Genomic DNA, 6,975 nt, shown 5'->3' with positions numbered 1-6,975 from the left:
CCTGACGCCTCACACGCACATCCTACCATGCATTGGGAATATCTCCTACACTTATTAATTATTATTCATTAGAGATGTTCCCAATGCACGGTGGATGTGCATGTGAGGCGCCCATTTGTGAGGAGCAGATCCCGTCTCGAGGTGAGCCCAGATCTATTCCCCATGCCAACCCCACAACACGTTTCATCTATTGATCGGGAACATCTCCTATTCTTCGTGTTGTTATTCATAAGGAGATATTCCCAATACACAGTGGGGTGGTGGCTGTGAAATCCTGATTAGAGGCCAATCTTAATCCAACCCAAGGTTTTAACCTCTAACCCAACATGATATTCTTTATTTTTTTGATAAAACAAAAAAAAAAAAAAAAAGGCAAAGGTTGGATAGCAGAAGTTGGACATGTCAAAGGCTTTCTACAGAATGGATGGGAATTTTCTCTTGGTCGTTTTAGAAAAAAAAAAAAAGGCTTTTCCTACACAATGGAGAAAGTTAATTGAACAGTGTATTAAATCTCCCACTATCTTTATAAAAATCAATGGGGAAGCACAAGATCATTTCAAGTTTAGTAGAGGTTTCAGGCAAGGAGATCCACTATCTTTATAATAATTAATAAGTGTAGGTTTCAGGCAAGGAGGCTTTATCCCAACTCCTTAATTCAGAAGTTGTGTTGAACAAAATTGAAAGCATCAGGATTAGTAAGTTCGTTCCACCCATTACTCATCTGCTTTTTGCCGATGACTGTTTTATATTCTGCAGGGCACACCTTAATCAAATCAAAACTCTCAAACACATTCTTGAATGCTTTGAAGCTATCTCGGGTCAAAATCTAAATTACTCAAAGTCATCGGTTATGTTCAGTAAGAATATTCATAGACGACATTAGAAATTCATATCTCATGTTCTCTCTATTCCCAAGTCTAATGGCAAGGTAATATATCTTGGAGCTAAATTATGGTTAGGAGGTAACCTCCATTCCTATCGTCTTGAAACTTTAGAGAGAGTAAAGAGCAAAATTGATTCATGGAAATCTGAGTTGCTTTCTCAAGCCAGAAGTACCACTCAAGTCAGTTGCCCAATCTATACCTCTATACTCTATGTCTACTACCATACTCCTGGTCAGAGTTCACAAAGAGTTGTACAAAATACAAAGAGGTTTTTGGTGGAATGGCTCAAGCAGCCAAGACAACAAGCACACCATTTCATGGGACAAGTTTTGCATTCCCAAAATTAAGGGAGGTCTTGGTTTCAAAAACTCCGGTATGAACACGACAATGTTTAGGAAGCAAATATGGAGATTGATGAAGCATCCTATGGTCTCGGTGTATCAAGGCCAAATACTTTCCTCATAATAGTATTTTTCTTGCAAAGCCAAAAAGCTCATCACTCACTCTGGTGGAAGCATGCAGTTAAGATTGTAAGTACTTTAAAGAGTAAGTTGATATGGCTAGTCAAAGATGGGACAAAGATTGATGCTCTAAATGATCTTTGGGTGCCCACTATCCAAGGAGGAATTCCAATAAGAAACAATCATAATGAAGTTTTAAATGTTAAACAAACTATGGTGGTAGAATTGCTTCAACCTGATGGAACCCGGAACCTAAGCTCTCTCCTTCACATCCATGGCAGGGAGTCTGTTGAACATATTCTACAAACACAACCTAACTCCTCCCTATCATCTGATACCTTGTTATGGAAAAAGAACAATTCTGGTGCTTTCACTGTTAAATCAGCATATCATAAATTTCAGAACATCCATCCATCCTCATCAGCAACCAGTTTCAAATGGACACATATTTGGAAAACCAAAATTCAATGTCGTTATCAAGTGTTTTCTTTGGAAGGCACTATCGGATGGAATATTATCTAAGGATAAGCAGGCCAAGTGGATACCCAATGGACAAACCACCTGTATTCTATGTGAAAATTCAGGAGAATCATTTCATCACCTATTCTTCAAATGCCCTTTTGCTATGGCTTTACAAATTGGTATTAACCCAGAAGGGACTCAAATCTGGCCATTACACAGAATTATCACTAAGTGGCTATCTGACCTCTCTCTCATGCTGAACAAACAACAAGTGAACAAGTACATCTCTCTGTTACAATTAGCACTCTACCATATTTAGAGTATGTGGCATTTAAATTTAGTAATAATAGGAGTATAAATCAGGATACACTTAGGATTGAAAACCAAGAGATAACTCAATATGACAATTTCTAGTAGTTCAATTATTCATAAGAAGGGAGAGATTGAGGAGGATGTTACCTAGATAATTACAGTTTAGAGCTGATTAGGCAAGATGGAGGGGTGTAAATGGACTTTTGCATAATAGGAGAATATCACTTAGAATAAAAGGAAAAATTTATAAAATAATTGTAAGGCCAATAATGTCATATAGATCAGAGTGTTGGGCAGTCATCAAACATGTTCAAAAAAATGAGTGTGGTATAAATGCAAATGCTAAGATGGATGAGTGGAAAAACTGGAAAAGATAGGACCGGACCATGAATGAATCCATCCATAAAAATCTAGCAATAGCTCCAGTAAGTGATAAATCGAGAGACAGTAGGTTAAGATGGTTTGATTAAGTGCACAGAAGACCACCAGCAACTCCAATAGAAGTGATTTGTTACAAGTGGAGGGGGTTAGAAGAGCTAGGGGTAGATCAAAAAGGACATGGGTAGAACTGTAGAAGTAAGAAATGACTGAAGCACTAATAATTCAACAATGAATATGCTTTTAAATACAACAGGATTCATGTTGTTGACCCCATATAGTTAAGATAAGTTATGGATGATGATGATGATGGTGGTGGTGGTGGTGATGGTGATGATGTAAACTTATAGAGGCCTTAACTTTGCACTTGGTTGTCCTATTAGGGTGATCTTTTCTTTTTCTTTTTTTTTTTCTGGTAACTTTTTTCTATTTACATGTTCCAAAGTGTTAAAGTCACCTTACCTCGCTATTTTGCTAAAAACACGTTTTTGGCCTCAAACATTATTTTTTTTATATTAAAATTTTAAAAACATAATAGAAAAATATATATTATAGTAGAATATAATTATGCAGCCCAGGCCTACATCAGGGCCACAAATTTTAGGACTGAACCTAGGCTAGTACTTTAGCTTACCTTGGAGCCAGCTCGACCAGCATATATTTTAACATATGAATATTATAGATAACGTATACATATGTACTATGTTATTCTATGCTATATCATCCAAAGTTTTAAAAAGCGACGTAGAACTAGAATTGCTTTAGCCACCAATTTCTAGATTAGTGATTCAGTTGTTCTGTTTGAACCAAATCGGACGTAACAATTTAAAAGTAAAAAAATAATTAAAATATAAACAACCCAAAACCGTTGTTTGGCTCAAATAAGTCGATGGTTCGACCATTATGGGTCAGCGGGTCACTGAACAATTAAATTTTTTAGGCAAAATTCTGGTTTGGGTTCAAATGGAACTAGCACCCTAACCAATTCCCATGCCAAACAGTCCAACTGTTTGGGAAAATGATTGTTTGAAAATCATGAAGACATATTATGTAATATTTTATATTGTATAATATATAAATAAATTTATATGTATATTATATGCCATTTAATATAAATATTATAGAACATTTATCTTACAAAAGATGTAAGCCCAGAATCGAGCCCACCCGGCCCCGACCCCTATAAGCCTAGGCCCGAGCTTATATGCAAACCCTAGCATGGGCCCATCTATGATCACCCCTAGCGGATCGAGCGGTCACACCATCTCACACTAAGCATGCTCCCAACTCCATGGTGGGACATACGGCTTGGCTTAGACTCTACCAATACGAAGTTAACAAGATCATGAGGTTTTGCCTATACGTGGTTTTCTTCAGGATAGATTTAGCGAGATTGCCATACTAATGAGGTTGTCTCGCTAGTGAGATTGTATCGTTGGTGAAGCCACCTCATTATCAAGCTCAATGTTTTCAAAATCGGATTGGACTAGACAGTCGGACTGGAAAAACTGGGAATTGGTCTTTTGATTGGTTCTGTTTTATCTTAAAATCGCTGTTTGGCCAAAAAACCGTTGATTTGATTAGTAAATCATTGACCTAGGCGGTAAAAATGTTTGACATGGGAAAGATTTTGATCATTTTTTGGGTTTTTTAAATTTTTTTTATTTTTTATCAGAATAGACCAAACAATCGAACCATTTAACCTGAAAATAGGACCTCTTCTACTACCAAACTTTTTCACAATCCTTTTTCTTGCATCAAGTCCTTAAATATACATCCACAATCTCACATTAGCCCCTCTGCCTAACGACCATCCTTAAACAACAATTCGCTAATTAGTGATTTTGACCCCTATTATTGACCATTAGCCCCCATTTTTGGAGTAATATAACATTGCAAAAATTAAAACAAGTGAAAATTAGCCTCCAAAATTCTGAAGAAACTTTAGAAAGATTAACCAAAGAATTTTAAAAAGATCAACCCCCAAATTACTAAAGAATTTTTGGAAGAGATTAACAAAAATTCTTGACCCAAATTACCACATGTTATATCAATAAATTAGTCGAGCAACAAGATTAGCCCCCAATAACTCAGTATTTTCATAGGACTCGTACTTTCCAATGTGTTAATAATACCAACGGGGTCCAAAGAAGAAACACTAGAAACTAGAATATCAGTAAGTAATAAGAATAAAAGTAGGATGGTGAGCCATTTTTCCCATGAGTAGGAAGATCAAATAATAGAATCAAGAGAAAATTGATTAGGCGTTAACAATAGTAAAGTTTTTCCTTTAATAGGAAAAATATAATATATTGAATGATTATTATCACCAATCCCAATGTACGATTCCATAATTACACATGGCATGCATCCAACATGGTTAGCAGTAAGAAACCTTAATAAACACATTTTCGACATTACAACTTTCCAAAGAACTTTGACAAAGAATTTCGAATATTTAATTGGGAAAATTTCCAATCAGTACTCTGTACTTTGGCTCGAGTTGCAATTTGATTCCCAAACTTTAAAATGCAACAATTCAGGACCCAATTTTTCAAAATGTGACAGTCCAGTACCCAAATTTTTAATGTGACAATCCAGTACTTGTCGTTAATCAATCCGTTAATCAGCCGTTAAGTGACATTTGAAAAGTCAAAAATGCCCTTTGAATGCCATCTAATTCTCTTTAACAATCATCCAAAAGTTAACAAAAAACTGAATGATTTCAAATCCTAGCCTTTTCTATTAAAAAAAAGTTGGTGACTGTTTAGAAGAATCTAAAATTTGGGATTGTTCATTTTATTGTCAATGTTTGGATGGTTGATAAAGAGAATTAGATGGCATTCGAAGGGCATTTTTGTCTTTCAAATGTCACTTAACGGCTAATTAACGAATTGCTTAACAACAGATACTGGATTGTCACATTTTGAAAATCCGGGTACTTGATTGTCACATTTTGAAAGTTTGAGTGCTAAATTGTCACATTTTAAAGTCTAGGGACCAAATTGTCACTCGAGCCAAAGTATAGGGTACCGATCAAGAATTTTCCCTATCTAATATTGTGTTCTCCACAAATTTGAAAATTTTGGCCTCGCTTCCGAATTCGACCTCATTCCCAAATCTAATCTTGCTCACTAACATAACCCTATTACCAAATGCAATCCATCCATAATAACAAAGCAATCTCACAAACAACCCTATCCTATTTTCTAAAAACAATTTTTTTTTCAGAGCTTTGGGGCTAATCTTTGTAAGTGTTTTCATAATAACAAAGCAACCTCATTTTAAGTGCTTTCTTACTGCCCAACAAATCTACATTAAATTAATAAAAAATAATAATAATAACCATAGAAAGGAGAAATAATTTCTTGAAAATTGGTTCACCCATGTATTGATTGACAAATTTGGGTTTTAACATTAGTTTAGTTAAAGGTAGGATTCATATTTAGGTTAGCCCTTAACCTAACCCTATCTATCTAATTAACACCCTTAATTAGTTAGAATCAAAAGGAATTAAAAGAGATCTAAGAGGAAGAGCATTTTAATGGGGAGGGGAGATGTTACAAACATTGACTATTAGGGAGGGGGGGAGAGGTCATATTAGAGACTAAATATGGCTTTTATGACAGACAATCAAGATCCATGAGGGTTTTAGAGAATAAATATGACTTTTATAAGAGACAATAAAGACAAATGAGGGTTTTAATTTTGCCTAGTTATATTTTTAACAATTTCATTTAAAAATAAATATGCACATGTGCAAAAAAAGAGAGTAGGGTGTCAACAGTATTCAAAAATCCAAATTCGAATTTGATATTCAGCATAACCGAATCGAATTTGGATATTCTATTCATACCAAATAGTTAATCGGATTCAAATTCGGATATGACCTTATTTGATTCGATAAATATCCAAATTTGACCGATTATTTAATTCTTATATATAATATATAAAATATTTTATATAGTTTATATATAATAATTAAGTTATAGAAATAATTTATATATTCATATACTTTATATCAATAAAATATTTATTTTATATTTATTAATTATCTAAAATAATTAATTAATCGAATCAAATATTCGAATATTTAATCGAATTCGTATTTGGATATTAATTTTCAATATCCGTCGGATATCAAATTGAATTTGGATCTTGGAATTTCTAATCAGATTCGAATTCAAATATTGCCTCACCTGATTCCAATTCTATCTGTTTACACCCCTAAAAGAGAGTAGGGGGCACATGTGAGCTCTTAGGACTCCTCACCTCCCCTCTTTCCTCTTTCTATTATATATATATATATATATATATATATATATATATATATATATATTTTATAATGTCAGGTTATAACCTGAATAGTCTACACTGCGTGCCCACATTTTAGTCTATCACTTCAGACATTATTTTGTTGGGGCCTTCAAATGATACCCACTGCCTAAAAGAACAAAAAGTATTATCTGTAATCAATA

This window comes from Nelumbo lutea, chromosome 2, assembly GCF_056320005.1.
Source record: "Nelumbo lutea isolate HS-2025 chromosome 2, American lotus-T2T, whole genome shotgun sequence".
Classification (NCBI taxonomy): Eukaryota; Viridiplantae; Streptophyta; class Magnoliopsida; order Proteales; family Nelumbonaceae; genus Nelumbo; species Nelumbo lutea.
Note: the sequence above shows the minus strand (reverse complement) of the source record.